This window comes from Oncorhynchus mykiss, chromosome 8 (genome assembly GCF_057628025.1).
Source record: "Oncorhynchus mykiss isolate SJ-2025 chromosome 8, ASM5762802v1, whole genome shotgun sequence".
NCBI lineage: Eukaryota > Metazoa > Chordata > Actinopteri > Salmoniformes > Salmonidae > Oncorhynchus > Oncorhynchus mykiss.
Window position 1 is genome coordinate 86,306,468 of NC_143029.1, and position 21,966 is coordinate 86,328,433.

Here is a 21,966-nt window from a genome sequence, read left to right on the forward strand (position 1 = left end):
CATTTGTTCTGTCTTTGTCTTATCACACCTGGCTTCACTCAACTAATTACTTGTTTATTATTTAACCCTCTGTTCTACATGTTGTATTCGTGAGTGATTGTTTGTTGTATTGTGGTCTGTATTGTGGTCTGTATTGTAGTCTGTATTGTGGTCTGTATTGTGGTCTGTAATGTGGTCTGTATTGTGGTCTGTATTGTGGTCTGTATTGTGGTCTGTATTGTGGTCTGTATTGTGGTCTGTATTGTTGTCTGTATTGTTTGTTGTATTGTTGTCTGTATTGTTTGTTGTATTGTGGGCTTGGTAATGCTCTTGTATTTTGATGACTTTGAGTAAAGTTACTTTGATTTCCTCATCTCTGCTGTCCTGAGCCTGACTCCTCTGCACCAGCTACACACAGACCTTTACATATTGCCCATTAAGCAGATTGTCTTGTCGGGTAAAGTTGTGAAAAGGTGAAGGGAAAAAGGCTCTACATACTTTTGTATACTTACTTGTGATTTCAAAATCTGACGAATGAGAAGTGTAAAATACAAATATTTAGGACAAGCCAGGAAGGAGCAGGACTGTTTTTTTTGTTTTTTGGGGGATGTTTGGGGACTGTTTATTTTATTTATTTACAAAATCAAACGTCAGTGTCTCATGGCAGTTCTAGTGTTAAAGGGTTACTCTGTGATCTGGATGGCAGGCTTTAAAGGGCCACTCTGTGATCTGGATGGCAGGCTTTAAAGGGCCACTCTGTGAGCTGGATGGCAGGCTTTAAAGGGCCACTCTGTGATCTGGATGGCAGGATTTAAAGGGTCACTCTGTGATCTGGATGGCAGGCTTTAAAGGGTCACTCTGTGATATTGATGGCAGGCATTAAAGGGTCACTCTGTGATATTGATGTCAGGCTTTAAAGGGCCACTCTGTGATATTGATGGCAGGCTTTAAAGGGTCACTCTGTGATCTGGATGGCAGGCTTTAAAAGGTCACTCTGTGATATTGATGGCAGGCATTAAAGGGTCACTCTGTGATATTGATGGCAGGCTTTAAAGGGCCACTCTGTGATATTGATGGCAGGCTTTAAAGGGTCACTCTGTGATATTGATGGCAGGCTTTAAAGGGTCACTCTGTGATATTGATGGCAGGCTTTAAAGGGCCACTCTGTGATATTGATGGCAGGCTTTAAAGGGCCACTCTGTGATCTGGATGGCAGGCTTTAAAGGGCCAATCTGTGATATTGATGGCAGGCTTTAAAGGGTCACTCTGTGATCTGGATGGCAGGCTTTAAAGGGTCACTCTGTGATATTGATGGCAGGCTTTAAAGGGTCACTCTGTGATCTGGATGGCAGGCTTTAAAGGGCCACTCTGTGATATTGATGGCAGGCTTTAAAGGGTCACTCTGTGATCTGGATGGCAGGCTTTAAAGGGCCACTCTGTGATCTGGATGGCAGGCTTTAAAGGGTCACTCTGTGATATTGATGGCAGGCTTTAAAGGGTCACTCTGTGATCTGGATGGCAGGCTTTAAAGGGCCACTCTGTGATATTGATGGCAGGCTTTAAAGGGTCACTCTGTGATCTGGATGGCAGGCTTTAAAGGGCCACTCTGTGATATTGATGGCAGGCTTTAAAGGGCCACTCTGTGATATCAATTTTTTTTTTTAAGTCTCGGTGCCCACTCCCCAATGGTTTGATGCTTTATCATTAACTTAAATGATCAAAGAAGGCTGTAAATATCACAGTGTCTTCTGTAGCTCTGTTGGTGGAGCATGGAGCTTTCAAGGCCTGTATTGTGGGTTTGATTCCCGGTGTGTCCACCCACACATAAAATTAATGCAGCATGAAAGTCAGAGAGAAAGGAGTCTGCTAAATGAGAGATATTAAATAAGACGGACCTTTGATCTGATATCTGAAGATGATTTGTCAGAAGGGATTTTGAGGCGGTTGTGAGGTTAGACTAGAGATAATCTGGGTTGAGGGAAAAGAACACACCGAGAGGGTGAATCTAAACCTGACCTTGGGTCAGAGATAAAAAAAACACCCTGCGTCATTTACCTCCAATCCACTATCAATCTAAACCTGACCTCAGGGCAGGCATAAAAAAAACACCCTGTATTATTTACCTCCAATCCACTATCAATCTAAACCTGACCTCAGGTCAGATATGGATCATGTGTGAAGTGGGTTTGTGATCAGTGGCTTTTCTAAAGAAAACACCCATGGTGGTTCTGGCTTTTCTACCATGTTCCAAATGAGACTCTTTAGGAAACTAAAAGTCAACATTTCCCAGAATTACAGAGAAGGAAGACAGACTTTTGGAGAAGGCATGGGGTCATCTGAAGGAATAGAGAGAGGGGACAATAATATCCAGAAATATTGCAGAGATTAATCGTTGTAGATATAGTTCCCACACACACACACACACACACACACACTCTTCAATGATGCTTCAATATCAGCGAGACTGATACACACTCTTTTCCATGTCTCCCCATGTAAAATAGTTATTCTGACCACAATGGGACTTCCTTGTTAAATTTATAAAGGTCAAATAAACACGCTTTCATTTCCCTCCTCGGGCACTTAAAACCTTTAGAAATACCAACAGCCTTGGCCCTGTGTGTACTCAACAGCGTCGTTCAGATATGCAGCATCCTCTCGAGACACCGTTATATAAACACATCTGAAAGAACACATCAACCGTACAGTGGTATAAAATCACGGGAAGAGAAATTGGAAAATATATTAATCTGGTAATATGAAAACGCCAGACACTCTCCACATCTCGTCTGAGCAGATAGTGACTTCTGCTTCCCAAATGGCACGCTGTTCCCTAGATAGTGCACTACTTTTGACTAGGGTCCACAGTGCCCTGTTCAAAAGTGGTGCACCACATAGAGAATAGTGTGACAATTGGAACGTAGTTAAATGAGTGCCAGCTCCTCCAGAGCCACTCCTGCTAGCTCTGACATTTCAGGCAATATAAACAGAGTGGAGCTAAATATGTTTTCCTCGGGAGTGGTGTGAAGGACAGGGGACTGATGAGTGGAGAGGGGACTGAGTGGTGGAGAGGGGACTGATGAGTGGAGAGGGGACAGGGGACTGATGGGTGGAGAGGGGACTGATGGGTGGAGAGGAGACTGATGAGTGGAGAGGGGACTGATGAGTGGAGAGGGGACTGATGAGTGGAGAGGGGACTGAGGGGTGGAGAGGGGACTGATGAGTGGAGAGGGACTGATGAGTGGAGAGGGGACTGAGGGGTGGAGAGGGGACTGATGAGTGGAGAGGGGACTGATGAGTGGAGAGGGGACTGATGAGTGGAGAGGGGACTGAGTGTTGGAGAGGGGACTGAGGAGTGGAGAGGGGACTGAGGGGTGGAGAGGGGACTGAGTGTTGGAGAGGGGACTGATGAGTGGAGAGGGGACTGAGTGTTGGAGAGGGGACTGATGAGTGGAGAGGGGACTGAGTGTTGGAGAGGGGACTGAGTGTTGGAGAGGGGACTGAGGGGTGGAGAGGGGACTGAGGGGTGGAGAGAGGACTGAGTGTTGGAGAGGGGACTGATGAGTGGAGAGGGGACTGAGGGGTGGAGAGGGGACTGAGGAGTGGAGAGGGGACTGAGGGGTGGAGAGGGGACTGAGTGTTGGAGAGGGGACTGATGAGTGGAGAGGGGACTGAGTGTTGGAGAGGGGACTGAGTTTTGGAGAGGGGACTGAGGGGTGGAGAGGGGACTGAGGGGTGGAGAGGGGACTGAGTGTTGGAGAGGGGACTGATGAGTGGAGAGGGGACTGAGGGGTGGAGAGGGGACTGAGGGGTGGAGAGGGGACTGAGGGGTGGAGAGGGGACTGAGGGGTGGAGAGGAGACTGATGAGTGGAGAGGGGACTGAGTGTTGGAGAGGGGACTGAGGGGTGGAGAGGGGACTGATGAGTGGAGAGGGGACTGAGTGTTGGAGAGGGGACCGAGGGGTGGAGAGGGGACTGAGGGGTTGGAGAGGGGACTGAGGGGTGGAGAGGGGACTGATGAGTGGAGAGGGGACTGAGTGTTGGAGAGGGTACTGAGGAGTGGAGAGGGGACTGAGGGGTGGAGAGGGGACTGAGTGTTGGAGAGGGGACTGATGAGTGGAGAGGGGACTGAGTGTTGGAGAGGGGACTGATGAGTGGAGAGGGGACTGAGTGTTGGAGAGGGGACTGAGTTTTGGAGAGGGGACTGAGGGGTGGAGAGAGGACTGAGTGTTGGAGAGGGGACTGATGAGTGGAGAGGGGACTGAGGGGTGGAGAGGGGACTGAGGAGTGGAGAGGGGACTGAGGGGTGGAGAGGGGACTGAGTGTTGGAGAGGGGACTGATGAGTGGAGAGGGGACTGAGTGTTGGAGAGGGGACTGAGTTTTGGAGAGGGGACTGAGGGGTGGAGAGGGGACTGAGGGGTGGAGAGGGGACTGAGTGTTGGAGAGGGGACTGAGGGGTGGAGAGGGGACTGAGGGGTGGAGAGGGGACTGAGGGGTGGAGAGGAGACTGATGAGTGGAGAGGGGACTGAGTGTTGGAGAGGGGACTGAGGGGTGGAGAGGGGACTGATGAGTGGAGAGGGGACTGAGTGTTGGAGAGGGGACCGAGGGGTGGAGAGGGGACTGATGAGTGGAGAGGGGAGAGGCGACTGAGGGGTGGAGAGGGGACTGAGGGGTTGGAGAGGGGACTGAGGGGTGGAGAGGGGACTGATGAGTGGAGAGGGGACTGAGGGGTGGAGAGGGGACTGAGGGGTGGAGAGGGGACTGAGGGGTGGAGAGGGGACTGATGAGTTTATTTTTTTTTATTTTATTTAACCTTTATTTAACCAGGCAAGTCAGTTAAGAACAAATTCTTATTTTCAATGACGGCCTGGGAACAGTGGGTTAACTGCCTGTTCAGGGGCAGAACGACAGATTTGTACCTTGTCAGCTCGGGGGTTTGAACTCACAACCTTCCGGTTACTAGTCCAACACTCTAACCACTAGGCTACCCTGCCGCCCCAAGTGGAGAGGGGATTGAGGGGTGGAGGAAAGATAGGAGGGCAGAATTTGAGTTACTGAAGAATGGAGATGTTGAAGGATAGGGATGTTGAAGGATGGAGATGTTGAAGGATGGAGATGTTGAAGATTGGAGATGTTGAAGGATGGAGATGTTGAAAGATGGAGATGTTGAAGGATGGGGATGTTGAAGGATGGAGATGTTGAAAGATGGAGATGTTGAAGGATGGAGATGTTGAAGGATGGAGGTGTTGAAGGATGAAGATGTTGAAGTATGGAGATGTTGAAAGATGGAGATGTTTAAGGATGGAGATGTTGAAAGATAGAGATGTTGAAGGATGGAGATGTTGAAGGATGGAGATCTTTAAAGATGGAGATGTTGAAGGATGGAGATGTTGAAAGATGGAGATGTTGAAGGATGGAGATGTTGAAGGATGGAGATGTTGAACGATGGAGATGTTGAAAGATGGAGATGTTGAAGTTTGGAGATGTTGAAGGATGTATTGAAGATGTGTAGAAGATGGATTGTCCCTTCAGGTTCTGTAGAATAGGACCTTGTCACCATCACAGAACCTGTAGGAAATGTGACCCTGTATAGAGAGCCGTCTACACACTTAGCCCATCAATCTGACAATCATGACGGGGTAGCCTAGTGGTTAGAATGTTGGGCCAGTAACCGAAAGGTTGCTGGATCAAATCCTTGAGCTGACAAAGGTAAAAATCTGTCGTTCTGAACAAGGCAGTTAACCTGCTGTACGTCGTCACTGTAAATAAGAATGTGTTCTTAACTGACTTAACTGAGTGTTGGAGAGGGGACTGAGGGGTGGAGAGGGGACTGAGGGGTGGAGAGGGGACTGAGTGTTGGAGAGGGGACTGATGAGTGGAGAGGGGACTGAGGGGTGGAGAGGGGACTGAGGGGTGGAGAGGGGACTGATGAGTGGAGAGGGGACTGAGTGTTGGAGAGGGGACTGAGGGGTGGTGAGGGTACTGATGAGTGGAGAGGGGAGAGGAGACTGAGGGGTGGAGAGGGGACTGAGGGGTTGGAGAGGGGACTGAGGGGTGGAGAGGGGACTGATGAGTGGAGAGGGGACTGAGGGGTGGAGAGGGGACTGAGGGGTGGAGAGGGGACTGATGAGTGGAGAGGGGATTGAGGGGTGGAGGAAAGATAGGAGGGCAGAATTTGAGTTACTGAAGAATGGAGATGTTGAAGGATAGGGATGTTGAAGGATGGAGATGTTGAAGGATGGAGATGTTGAAGGATGGAGATGTTGAAAGATGGAGATGTTGAAGGATGGAGATGTTGAAGGATGGGGATGTTGAAGGATGGAGATGTTGAAAGATGGAGATGTTGAAGGATGGAGATGTTGAAGGATGGAGATGTTGAAGGATGAAGATGTTGAAGTATGGAGATGTTGAAAGATGGAGATGTTTAAGGATGGAGATGTTGAAAGATGGAGATGTTGAAGGATGGAGATGTTGAAGGATGGAGATGTTGAAGGATGGAGATCTTTAAAGATGGAGATTTTGAAGGATGGAGATGTTGAAGGATGGAGATGTTGAAGGATGAAAATGTTGAAGGATGGAAATGTTGAAGGATGGAGATGTTGAAGGATGGAGATGTTGAAAGATGGAGATGTTGAAGGATGGAGATGTTGAAGGATGGATTGAAGATGTGTAGAAGATTGATTGTCCCTTCAGGTTCTGTAGAATAGGACCTTGTCACCATCACAGAACCTGTAGGAAATGTGGCCCTGTAGAGAGAGCCGTCTACACACTTAGCCCATCAATCTGACAATCATGACGGAGTAGCCTAGTGGTTAGAATGTTGGGCCAGTAACCGAAAGGTTGCTGGATCAAATCCCTGAGCTGACAAAGGTAAAAATCTGTCGTTCTGAACAAGGCAGTTAACCTGCTGTACGTCTTCACTGTAAATAAGAATGTGTTCTTAACTGACTTGCCTAGTTGAATAAATAATTTTTTAAAACACAATGAGATCTCTCCCCATACTCCAACTGGGGCTCAGTCAGGCAGATGTAGAGTTGTGAGATAAAGACTAGTGTGACCTTGTCATTACAGGTTCCTTGTCCCAAATGGTATGACTTTTGACCAGGGCTCATAGCATAACAGGGTGCCAATTGGGACAGAACACATGTTACCTCAGTGCTCTGTGCAGGACTACGGTACTGTAGTCAATATGAACCCAGTGCTCTGTGCAGGACCACGGTACTGTAGTCAATATGAACACAGTGCTCTGTGCAGGGCCACGATACTGTAGTCAACATGAACCCAGTGCTCTGTGCAGGGCCACGGTACTGTAGTCAATATGAACCCAGTGCTCTGTGCAGGGCCACGATACTGTAGTCAATATGAACCCAGTGCTCTGTGCAGGGCCACGGTACTGTAGTCAATATGAACCCAGTGCTCTGTGCAGGGCTACAGTACTGTAGTCAATATGAACCCAGTGCTCTGTGCAGGGCTACGGTACTGTAGTCAATATGAACCCAGTGCTCTGTGCAGGGCCACGGTACTGTAGTCAATATGAACCCAGTGCTCTGTGCAGGGCTACGGTACTGTAGTCAATATGAACCCAGTGCTCTGTGCAGGGCCACGGTACTGTAGTCAATATGAACCCAGTGGGCTTTTCTAAGTGTACTGCTGTATTGACAGGAAATGACGGTATTATAATTGGCTCCCTCTGAGTGGTTATCACAACATCTGTGTGTTTGAGAAATTCCCTTCCCTCACCAGTCTTTGAGCTCTGCGCAGACAGGGAATAGAGAGATAGATGATAGAGAGAGAGAGAGAGAGACAGAGAGAGAGAGAGAGACAGAAAGAGAGAGAGAGAGACAGAGAGAGAGAGAGACAGAAAGAGAGAGAGAGACAGAGAGAGAGAGAGAGAGAGAGAGAGAGAGACAGAGACAGAGAGAGAGAGAGAGACTATATGACAAGTGGACACAGAGGAGCGATGTGCTAACTGTTGTCATCTGCCGTGGTTCTCCCTCAGTCCCTCTCGCCCACAGACACGTCATCAACAGGGTCAACAGCAGGTAATGTTGAGGAGTCTAAACCCCAACAGAGAGATGTTCGCTGGCATATGCTCGGAGAGGAACAGAGAGAAGGAGAGTTTTTCCTTCATAAAAAGAGGATAGACAGATGTTACTATGATAATTAGGCTGGAGAGGGAGAGGGAGAGATAGAGAACAGAGAGAATAGAGAGAATTGAATTGAGATATAGATCATGATCTGGTGCTCCTGTCACCAACCAAGGAAGACCAACAGCAGCACCAAGATCTTCTGCACAGATTCTGTCAGACCTGGGCCCTGACAGTATATCTCGGTAAGACAAAAATAATGGTGTTCCAAAAAAGGTCCAGTTGCCAGGACCACAAATACAAATTCCATCTAGATACTGTTGCCCTAGAGCACGCAAAAAAACTATACATACCTCCGCGCCACAGGTAACTTCCACAAAGCTGTGAACGAGGCAAGAAGGACCTTCAAAAGGAACATAGAATTTGAAATACCAATTAGAATCTGGCAAAAAAATACTGGAATCCGTTATGGAACCCATTTCCCTTTGTGGTTGTGAGGTCTGGGGTCCGCTCACCAACCTCACCAAATGGGACAAACCACAAACGTGCAATACGTATCAAATCAAATGAAAAATAAGTGTAACCTTTTTGGGATAGGGGGCAGCATTTTCACTTTTGGATGAATAGCGTGCCCAGAGTGAACTGCCTCCTACTCTGTCCCAAATGCTAATATATGCATATTATCATTAGTATTCGATATATGACAGAACTCATATGGCAGGCGAAAACCTGAGAAAAATCCAACCAGGAAGTGGGACATCTGAGGTTTGTAGTTTTTCAAAGCTTGGCCCACCGAGTACACATGCTCTGAGGGCGTGGCTGGGGATGCCGTCTGGGCCTGCAGCCTTGCGAGGGTTAACACGTTTAAATGTCTTACTCACCTCGGCTGCAGTGAAGGAGAGTCCGCATGTTTTCGTTGCAGGCCGTGTCAGTGGCACTGTATTGTCCTCAAAGCGGGCAAAAAAGTTATTTAGTCTGCCTGGGAGCAGGACATCCTGGTCCGTGACTGGGCTGGATTTCTTCCTGTAGTCCGTGATTGACTGTAGATCCTGCCACATGCCTCTTGTGTCTGAGCCGTTGAATTGAGATTCTACTTTGTCTCTGTACTGACGCTTAGCTTGTTTGATAGCCTTGCGGAGGGAATAGCTGCACTGTTTGTATTCGGTCATGTTACCAGTCACCTTGCCCTGATTAAAAGCAGTGGTTCGCGCTTTCAGTTTCACGCGAATGCTGCCATCAATCCACGGTTTCTGGGTAGGGAATGTTTTAATCGTTGCTATGGGAACGACATCTTCAACGCACATTCTAATGAACTCACACACCGGATCAGCGTATTCGTCAATATTGTTATCTGACGCAATACGAAACATGTCCCAGTCCACGTGATGGAAGCAGTCTTGGAGTGTGGAGTCAGCTTGGTCGGACCAGCGTTGGACAGACCTCAGCGTACTGAGGGAGGTACTGGTACAGAGTCAATTTGGAGGCTATATACAGGGGGTTCGGTACAGAGTCAATTTGGAGGCTATATACAGGGAGGTACCGGTACAGAGTCAATGTGGAGGCTATATACAGGGAGTACCAGTACAGAGTCAATGTGGAGGCTATATACAGGGGGTACCGGTACAGAGTCAATGTGGAGGCTATATACAGGGAGTACCAGTACAGAGTCAATGTGGAGGCTATATACAGGGGGTACCGGTACAGAGTCAATGTGGAGGCTATATACAGGGGGTACCGGTACAGAGTCAATGTGGAGGCTATATACAGGGGGTACCGGTACAGAGTCAATGTGGAGGCTATATACAGGGGGTACCGGTACTGAGTCAATGTGGAAGCTATATACAAGGGGTACCAGTACATAGTCAATGTGGAGGTTATATACAGGGGGTATAGGTACAGAGTCAATGTGGAGGCTATATACAGGGGGTACCGGTACAGAGTCAATGTGGAGTCTATATACAGGGGGTACCGGTACAGAGTCAATGTGGAGGCTATATACAGGGGATACCGGTACAGAGTCAATGTGGAGGCTATATACAGGGAGTACCGGTACAGAGTCAATGTGGAGGCTATATACAGGGGGTACTGGTACAGAGTCAATGTGGAGGCTATATACAGGGAGTACCGGTACATAGTCAATGTGGGGGCTGTATACAGGGGGTACCGGTAAAGAGTCAATGTGCTGGGGTACAGTTTAGTCGAGGTTAATGAGGTAATATGTACAGTACATGTAATTGTGGTAACATGTACATGTAGGTAGAGTTAAAGTGACTATGCATAGATAATAACCAGAGAGTAGCAGCAGTGTAAAAAGGGTGGGCCTTCCTCTGACACCGCCTGGTACAGAGGTCCTTGATGGCAGAAATCTTGGCCCCAGTGATGTACTGGGCCGTACGCACTATCCTCTGTCGTGCCTTGCGGTCAGAGGCCGAGCAGTTGCCATACCAGGCGGTGATGCAACCAGTCAGGCAGGACTGCTCTCGGTGGTGCAGCTGTAGAACCTTTTGAGGCTCTGAGGACCCATGCCACATTTTTTCAGTCTCCTGAGGGGAATAGGCTTTGTTGTGCCCTCTTCACGACTGTCTTGGTGTGTTTGGACCATGGTAGTTTGTTGGTGATGTGGACACCAAAGAACTTGAAGATCTCAACCTGCTCCACTACAGCCCCGTCGATGAGAATGGGGGCGTGCTTGGTCTTCCTTTTTGGCAAGGCTCCGTCATCTGACCACTTCTTTATTGACTGAGTCGCTTCCTGCTTTCGTTTTTGCTTGTAAACAGGAATTAGGAGGATAGAATTGTGGTAAGATTTGCCAAATGGAGGGCGAGGGAGAGCTTAGTATGCGTCTCTGTGAGTGGAGTAAAGGATGAGCGTTGTCGTGTCTTTGGCATCATTAAACGTGAAGACTGTAATTTTATCAAATAAATTCGGGGGGGGGGGGGGGGGGCAATGACTTAGTTAAACTTTAAAGGGAATACAATGCTCTCACATTAAAGGTTTAACATCACGGTACATCATTTCACGAATAGTTTCATCTTTACTCATTTATTTTATACAAGAAATAGATGCAAACACCATAAGTGAGAAATGTACACATTCAGAGATATAGTTATGTGTGCTTCCTGTCCTTCGTGAGGTCACCAAATGAAACACTCTCAACATGACTGTCCCTTAAGTGTCCACCGACCCTTCCCACATTCTCACAAGTGGATATATAGTTTCATTTTCCCATTTTGGGGATTTAGGAGTTTGGCCACGTGAAATCCATTGTTCACTCTGTGTTCTCTCTCTCTCTCTTTGCATGAAAAGGGGAGAGAGTCTCCGCCAGGAATTTACGACCTGAGATAACAGAACCTGGGTGTAGGAGAGAGTGAGAGAGGGGTAAGCCATGTTCTACACCCAGAAAGGGCCACGTCATCACAGCGTTTTCCTGTTTGCTTATACAGCTCATTGAGTGTGGACTTAGTGCCGGCATCGGTTTGTGGTGGTAAATAGACAGCTACGAAATATATAGATGAAAACTCTCTTGGTAAATAGTGTGTTCTACAGCTTATCATGAGATACTTTACCTCATGCAAGCAAAAGCTCAAGACTTCCTTAATATTAGATTTTGTGCACCAGCTGTTGTTTACAAATATACACAGACCGCCACCCCTTGTCTTAATGGAGACAGCTGTTCTATCTTTCCGATGGAGCGTAAACCCCGCCAGCTGTATTTTATCCATGTCAGTGAAACATAAGATATTACAGTTCTTAATGTTGGAAGAATATTTGTGATCGTAGCTAGTCTATTTTGTTATCCAATGATTGTACATTGGCTAATAGGACTGATGGTAGAGGCAGATTTCTCACTCGCCATTGGATCCTTACAAGGCCCCCCGACCTACGTCCTCGATATCTCCATCTCTTTCTCATGTGAATGACGGGATAATGTCCTTGTCGGGTGTCTGAAGTAAATCCTTCACATACAACTCGTTAAAGAAAAAATCTTCGTCCAGTTCTAGGTGACTAATGGTTGTCCTGATATCCAGAAGCTCTTTTTGGTCATAAGAAACGGTAGCAGCAACATTATGTAAAAAATAAGTTACAAATAATGCGAAAAAACAAACACAATAACACAACTGGTTAAGAGCCCGAAGAACAGCAGCCATCTCCTCCGGCACCATTCACATCTTCTGTGTACAGCGTAACACACCAAATAATGCATGTCGAGCAGAATTAGGCCGATACCCGCTAATTATCAAAATCTAGAAAAAAGCCATTCAATTCTATAACCACCTAAAAGGAAGCAATTTCCAAACCTTCCATAACAAAGCTATCACCTACAGATAAATTAACCATGGAGAAGAGACCCCTAAGCAAGCTTGCCCTGGGTCTCTGTTCGCAAACACAAACAGACCCCACAGAGCTCCAGGACAGAAACACAATTGTAACTGACCGGCTCAAATCGGTCTTATGTAGCAACATTTGAAATTGTTTTTTTACAGGGGTCAAAAGCAGAGACTCAGAGCTACAAAATGGTATATCATACACTGCATTTTTTAGGTAAAATGTGAAAGTTGAAACTTGTAAACTCACTTTTGAGAAAAGGACCTTTGAATGTTTTGGTACACCTACTGGAGAGCTCTCCTTTGTCTACACCCATTCAGCATTGTTCACACCCTCTTAAGTTTTAGCTCCACCCATTCAGCATCGTTCACACCCTCTTAAGTTTTAGCTCCACCAATTCAGCATTGTTCACACCCTCTTAAGCTTTAGCTCCACCCATCTCTTTAAGGATTCACATGTGAGGTCATGTAGTAAACAGTGATTAGCGTAGTAAAGATTAATACTAAAAGTGGTAGTAGCCCACAATAAGGAAAAATTACAGGTAGACAGAAAGTGTCCAAATAAAAACATTTTAGATGACGCATACCCAGACACACTAGTCTAAATTGATGGGTCATGTGAAAAAAATGGTATAACCACCAGTCACATCCAGTGGTGGAAAAATAACAACAAATTGTCATATTTGAGTAAAAGTAAAGATATAAGAAAATGACTCAAGTAAAAAGTAAAAATGACCCAGTAAAATACTACTTGAGTAAAAGTCTAAAAGTATTTGGTTTTAAATATACTTAAGTATCAAAACTAAATGGAATTGCTGAAATGTACAAATAAAAGTATAAATAATTTCAAATTCATTATGTTAAACTAGACGGCACAATTAAAAAACTTTTTTTTTTTATTGACGGATAGCCAGGGGCACACTCCAATTTACAAACAAAACAATTGTTTTTAGTGAGTCTGCCAGATCAGAGGCAGTCGGGATGACCAGGGATGTTCTCTGTTTAGTGAGTCTGCCAGATCAGAGGCAGTAGGGATGACCAGGGATGTTATCTGTTTAGTGAGTCTGACAGATCAGAGGCAGTAGGGATGACCAGGGATGTTCTCTGTTTAGTGAGTCCTCCAGATCAGAGGCAGTAGGGATGACCAGGGATGTTATCTGTTTAGTGAGTCTGCCAGATCAGAGGCAGTAGGGATGACCAGGGATGTTATCTGTTTAGTGAGTCTGCCAGATCAGAGGCAGTAGGGATGACCAGGGATGTTCTCTGTTTAGTGAGTCTGCCAGATCAGAGGCAGTAGGGATGACCAGGGATGTTATCTGTTTAGTGAGTCTGCCAGATCAGAGGCAGTAGGGATGACCAGGGATGTTATCTGTTTAGTGAGTCTGCCAGATCAGAGGCAGTAGGGATGACCAGGGATGTTCTCTTGATAAGTGTGTGAAGTGGACAATTTATGGATGTCAGGGAAAATGTATAGGAGTAAAAAGTACATTATTTTTCTTTCAGAATGTAGTGAAGTAAAAGTAGCCCAAAATATAAATAGTAAAATAATGTACTGATACCCCGAAAAGAAAAAAAAAACATATGTAGTACTTTAAAGTATTTTTACTGAAGTACTTTACACCACTTCCCAAATACCTTCACACCGGTACATTAGCATACTGTATATACTGTTACACATGCACTTATCACACAGTATCCCATACATAAGTTAAGGCCATGCAACCTGAGTTAAAACTCGAGTGAGCTGCATATATTTATGTGGTGGGACACTTGAATACGGTCACACGAATATTGTTGTATATATTGTTGAATATTGTTGTGGTATGTCACAAAATCATGTTACGAAAGCACATATCAATATTAATTTTATATATATATATATATATATATATCAATATTTTGCTAAGTCTTGCTACGTGGATGGGTCTCTACAGAACTAGCGATGTGAAGTGGCTTTCTGAGAAAACAGCTCTAATGTTACACACACTTCATACACGTAACTTAATCTGCAATGTTTTACCTGCGGTTCAGCCAAATGGTTACTTGCATAGAAGCAATATCAGAAATGTACAGCGTCACTATAAATAAAATACAGTATGTACAATAACAACAATATCAATAGCGATAGTGATAGACGAGGTAGTTACGTTTATATGCATACAATCAGTGGTAAAGTGGCTGAGCAGCAGGATAAAAAATAGTAGCAGCAACGTATGTGTGTGTGTGTGTGTGTGTGTGTGTGTGTGTGTGTGTGTGTGTGTGTGTGTGTGTGTGTGTGTGTGTATGCGTGTGTGTGTGTGTTAGGAGAGAGTCATTTTAATTAATGGTCCGTCCGAACTAGGCATGAACAAGGGAATCTATATTCGGAGAGCCTGTTTCTGTCCTGCCCTCGACTTTGGTTCAGGACATGTGATGTCCCATTGCCTCTTCGTCGCAAAAACTCCCTGATCTTCTCAAAAATATAAGTTTGTCTAGCGGTGTGCAGTCCAGGTGGTGCTTGTACAGACAGACCATCTATGGGAGGAAGGACGTCATCGTTGCGCAGACTGAGTCCGAACGCTCCTTGGCGACAACAACACCAGGCTCCAGAGCTTTGAAGCTGTTAAAACAGGAAAGAATCAACAAAAATAAGTCATTACAACCTTGCAGATCAATTCACCTTCCAAGTTTAGAGAAGAAGAATAACCTCATACAATGCAATTAAAATGATATTCAACCTGAAGTGCTGCTATTGCTTGATCTGTGGCAGTGGCCTGAAGTACAGAGTCAGGTGTTGTTGCCAGCCATAGTTTTCCACCAGCACCGTATCATCCTCCAGTCCAACCAGCTGTGGGATGTGAGATCAATAAAAGCAGTGCCAAATCATGTTGGCTGGTCAATTAAATAATCACAATGTGTTTATGCTTTACATACCAAGTGTTTTCATCGATTCCTTGCAGAGACGCCACATCACTGCTTTTGGGACGGCTGTCACGCCCTGATCTGATCCACCTGTTCCTGTGATTGTCTCCACGCCATTCAGGAGTCGCTTATTTTACCCCAGTGTATTTATCCCTGTGAGAGAGCGAGAGAGCGCAGAGAGTTCTACATGGAACACAAAAGGGTTCTACATGGAACACAAAAGGGTTCTACATGGAACACAAGAGGGTTCTACATGGAACACAAAAGGGTTCTACATGGAACACAAAAGGGTTCTACATGGAACACAAAAGGGTTCTACATGGAACACATAAGGGTTCTACATGGAACACAAAGGGGTTCTACATGGAACACAAAGGGGTTCTACATGGAACACAAAGGGGTTCTACATGGAACACAAAAGGGTTCTACATGGAACACAAAAGGGTTCTACATGGAACACAAAAGGGTTCTACATGGAACACAAAGGGGTTCTACATGGAACACAAAGGGGTTCTACATGGAACACAAAAGGGTTCTACATGGAACACAAAAGGGTTCTACATGGAACACAAAGGGGTTCTACATGGAACACAAAGGGGTTCTACATGGAACACAAAAGGGTTCTACATGGAACACAAAAGGGTTCTACATGGAACACCTTAAAAGAGGTTTTCAAATGGTTATCCTTTTCTGTTTTCACTTTTTCTTGTAAGAGTGTCTAGTTTTAATCATGCTCTCCTAACAGGGTCATTTTCCCTTATCTGACATATCAATTTCACATAAGCAGAATACAGAGTGAAAATTGATGTTCCCGCCTGCAAAGAACTGCATATTGTTACACAGGGAGTGAGAGCAGAGCAGAAAGGACATTATGGGATTGAAACAGCTAGTCTACTGGGTGTGAGTGGGTTCCCCCGCTGGTCCAATCTACCACGCATCTTCTGATCTCTCTCTCTCTCTCTCACACACACACACACAGGCACACTCACACATACACACACACTCACACATACACAAACACACACATCCCAGACACACACACACACAGAGAGAGAGAGAGCGCAGCATTACACTGCAACGTGAGCTGATGAAGCAGGGAACATGAATTAAGACAGAACGCTACTGAGGTAAAGGAGAAAAGTCTCTTCGTCTTCGTCCTTGTGTTCTTCTGGAAAATACAAAGATGAAGGACGACATATTTGAAAGAACTAGAGAGGTCGGAAGTCACAGTGAGGTCAAAACTCTTATTGTATCATTGTGTTCATGTTTAAAAGTGTAGTAAGATATTTATTATAGATCCTGACCGGCTGCATCGTCGTCTGGTGTGGCAACTGCTTGGCAACCGATCATAAGCGCTACTGAGGGTAGTGCGTACGGCCCAGTACATCACTGCCCCCCACCCCCCTTAGGTACACTGCTGCTACTCACTGTTTATTATCTATGCATGGTCACTTTACCTCTACCTACATGTACATTAACCTCAATGACCTTGACTAACCAGTGACCCCCGCACATTGACTCGGAACCGGTATCTTCTGTATATAGCCTCCACATTGACTCAATACTGGTACCTTCTGTATATAGCCTCCACATTGACTCAGTACCGGTACCCCCTGTATATAGCCTCCACATTGACTCAGTACCGGTACCCCCTGTATATAGCCTCCACATTGACTCAGTACCGGTACCTTCTGTGTATAGCCTCCACATTGACTCTGTACCGTAACACCCTGTATATAGCCTCCACATTGACTCAGTACCGGTACCCCCTGTATATAGCCTCCACATTGACTCTGTACCGGTACCCCCTGTATACAGCCTCCACATTGACTCAGTACCGGTACCTTCTGTATATAGCCTCCACATTGACTCAGTACCGGTACCCCCTGTATATAGCCTCCACATTGACTCAGTACTGGTACCCCCTGTATATAGTCTCCACATTGACTCAGTACCGGTACCTTCTGTATATAGCCTCCACATTGACTCAGTACCGGTACCTTCTGTATATAGACTCCACATTGACTCAGTACCGGTACCCCCTGTATATAGCCTCCACATTGACTCAGTACCGGTACCTTCTGTATATAGCCTCCACGTTGACTCAGTACCGGTACCTTCTGTATATAGCCTCAACATTGACTCAGTACCAGTACCCCCTGTATATAGCCTCCACATTGACTCAGTACCGGTACCCCCTGTATATAGCCTCCACATTGACTCTGTACCGTAACACCCTGTATATAGCCTCCACATTGATTCTGTACCGGTACCCCCTGTATATAGCCTCCACATTGACTCAGTACCGGTACCCCCTGTATATAGCCTCCACATTGACTCTGTACCGGTACCCCCTGTATATAGCCTCCACATTGACTCAGTACCGGTACCCCCTGTATATAGCCTCCACATTGACTCAGTACCGGTACCTTCTGTATATAGCCTCCACATTGACTCAGTACCGGTACCTTCTGTATATAGCCTCCACATTGACTCAGTACCGGTACCTTCTGTATATAGCCTCCACATTGACTCAGTACCGGTACCCCCTGTATATAACCTCCACATTGACTCAGTACCGGTACCCCCTGTATATAGCCTCCACATTGACTCAGTACCGGTACCTTCTGTATATAGCCTCCACATTGACTATGTACCGGTACCCCCTGTATATAGCCTCCACATTGACTCAGTACCGGTACCTTCTGTATATAGCCTCCACATTGACTCTGTACCGTAACCCCCTGTATATAGCCTCCACATTGACTATGTACCGGTACCCCCTGTATATAGCCTCCACATTGACTCAGTACCGGTACCTTCTGTATATAGCCTCCACACTGACTCTGTACCGGTACCTTCTGTATATAGCCTCCACATTGACTCAGTACCGGTACCTTCTGTATATAGCCTCCACATTGACTCAGTACCGGGACCCCCTGTATATAGCCTCCACATTGACTCAGTACCGGTACCCCCTGTATATAGCCTCCACATTGACTCAGTACCGGTACCTTCTGTATATAGCCTCCACATTGACTCAGTACCGGTACCTTCTGTATATAGCCCCCACATTGACTCAGTACCGGGACCCCCTGTATATAGCCTCCACATTGACTCAGTACCGGTACCCCCTGTATATAGCCTCCACATTGACTCAGTACCGGTACCTTCTGTATATAGCCTCCACATTGACTCTGTACCGGTACCCCCTGTATATAGCCTCCACATTGACTCTGTACCGGTACCCCCTGTATATAGCCTCCACATTGACTCTGTACCGGTACCCCCTGTATATAGCCTCCACATTGACTCTGTACCGGTACCCCCTGTATATAGCCTCCACATTGACTCTGTACCGGTACCCCCTGTATATAGCCTCCACATTGACTCTGTACCGGTACCCCCTGTATATAGCCTCCACATTGACTCTGTACCGGTACCCCCTGTATATAGCCTCCACATTGACTCTGTACCGGTACCCCCTGTATATAGCCTCCACATTGACTCTGTACCGGTACCCCCTGTATATAGACTCCACATTGACTCTGTACCGGTACCTTCTGTATATAGCCTCCACATTGACTCTGTACCGGTACCCCCTGTATAAAGTCTCCACATTGACTCTGTACCGGTACCCCCTGTATATAGCCTCCACATTGACTCTGTACCGGTACCCCCTGTATATAACCTCCACATTGACTCTGTACCGGTACCCCCAGTATATAGCCTCCACATTGACTCTGTACCAGTACCCCCTGTATATAGACTCCACATTGACTCTGTACCGGTACCTTCTGTATATAACCTCCACATTGACTCTGTACCGGTACCCCCAGTATATAGCCTCCACATTGACTCTGTACCGGTACCTTCTGTATATAACCTCCACATTGACTCTGTACCGGTACCTTCTGTATATAACCTCCACATTGACTCTGTACCGGTACCCCCAGTATATAGCCTCCACATTGACTCTGTACCGGTACCTTCTGTATATAACCTCCACATTGACTCTGTACCGGTACCTTCTGTATATAACCTCCACATTGACTCTGTACCGGTACCCCCAGTATATAGCCTCCACATTGACTCTGTACAAGTACCCCCTGTATATAGACTCCACATTGACTCTGTACCGGTACCTTCTGTATATAACCTCCACATTGACTCTGTACCGGTACCCCCTGTATATAGCCTCCACATTGACTCTGTACCGGTACCTTCTGTATATAACCTCCACATTGACTCTGTACCGGTACCCCCTGTATATAGCCTCCACATTGACTCTGTACCGGTACCCCCTGTATATAACCTCCACATTGACTCTGTACCGGTACCTTCTGTATATAGCCTCCACATTGACTCTGTACCGTAACCCCCTGTATATAGCCTCCACATTGACTATGTACCGGTACCCCCTGTATATAGCCTCCACATTGACTCTGTACCGGTACCTTCTGTATATAGCCTCCACACTGACTCTGTACCGGTACCTTCTGTATATAGCCTCCACATTGACTCAGTACCGGTACCTTCTGTATATAGCCTCCACATTGACTCAGTACCGGGACCCCCTGTATATAGCCTCCACATTGACTCAATACCGGTACCCCCTGTATATATTCTCCACATTGACTCAGTACCGGTACCTTCTGTATATAGCCTCCACATTGACTCAGTACCGGTACCTTCTGTATATAGCCCCCACATTGACTCAGTACCGGGACCCCCTGTATATAGCCTCCACATTGACTCAGTACCGGTACCCCCTGTATATAGCCTCCACATTGACTCAGTACCGGTACCTTCTGTATATAGCCTCCACATTGACTCTGTACCGGTACCCCCTGTATATAGCCTCCACATTGACTCTGTACCGGTACCCCCTGTATATAGCCTCCACATTGACTCTGTACCGGTACCCCCTGTATATAGCCTCCACATTGACTCTGTACCGGTACCCCCTGTATATAGCCTCCACATTGACTCTGTACCGGTACCCCCTGTATATAGCCTCCACATTGACTCTGTACCGGTACCCCCTGTATATAGCCTCCACATTGACTCTGTACCGGTACCCCCTGTATATAGACTCCACATTGACTCTGTACCGGTACCTTCTGTATATAGCCTCCACATTGACTCTGTACCGGTACCCCCTGTATAAAGTCTCCAAATTGACTCTGTACCGGTACCCCCTGTATATAGCCTCCACATTGACTCTGTACCGGTACCCCCTGTATATAACCTCCACATTGACTCTGTACCGGTACCCCCAGTATATAGCCTCCACATTGACTCTGTACCAGTACCCCCTGTATATAGACTCCACATTGACTCTGTACCGGTACCTTCTGTATATAACCTCCACATTGACTCTGTACCGGTACCCCCAGTATATAGCCTCCACATTGACTCTGTACCGGTACCTTCTGTATATAACCTCCACATTGACTCTGTACCGGTACCTTCTGTATATAACCTCCACATTGACTCTGTACCGGTACCCCCAGTATATAGCCTCCACATTGACTCTGTACCGGTACCTTCTGTATATAACCTCCACATTGACTCTGTACCGGTACCTTCTGTATATAACCTCCACATTGACTCTGTACCGGTACCCCCAGTATATAGCCTCCACATTGACTCTGTACCAGTACCCCCTGTATATAGACTCCACATTGACTCTGTACCGGTACCTTCTGTATATAACCTCCACATTGACTCTGTACCGGTACCCCCTGTATATAGCCTCCACATTGACTCTGTACCGGTACCTTCTGTATATAGCCTCCACATTGACTCTGTACCGGTACCTTCTGTATATAACCTCCACATTGACTCTGTACCGGTACCCCCTGTATATAGCCTCCACATTGACTCTGTACCGGTACCCCCTGTATATAACCTCCACATTGACTCTGTACCGGTACCTTCTGTATATAGCCTCCACATTGACTCTGTACCGGTACCTTCTGTATATAACCTCCACATTGACTCTGTACCGGTACCCCCTGTATATAGCCTCCACATTGACTCTGTACCGGTACCCCCTGTATATAACCTCCACATTGACTCTGTACCGGTACCTTCTGTATATAGCCTCCACATTGACTCTGTACCGGTACCTTCTGTATATAGCCTCCACATTGACTCTGTACCGGTACCTTCTGTATATAGCCTCGTTACTGTTATTTTATTGTGTTACTTTTTATTTTATTTTTTACTTTAGTTTATTTAGAAAATATTTCCTGTAACTCTATTTTTTGAACTGCATTGTGGGTAAGGTCCTGTTGTATTCCGCGCATGTGACAAATAAACCGTTTTTTGTTTTGATATTAGTCTTAAAAGAATTAACATGTTTTTGTTTTTTCTAACTAAGAGGTCTATCACTTGATTCAGATGCTGTTTTTCATACGAATGACTAGAGATCGTTGCAGTCGGCATGAGGTGTGATGAGGGTTTCTATGGATGATTCTCTGGTGAAGGGAGGAAGAGTCACAACCACACGCTAGCGCGGCAAGTAGCATGGAGAGAGAAGGCCTTCTACGCCATCAAAAGGAACATATAGTTTGACATACCAATTAGCATCTGGTTAAAAATTCTTGAATCAGTCATAGAACCCATTGCCCTGTATGGTTGTGAGGTCTGGGGTCCGCTCACCAA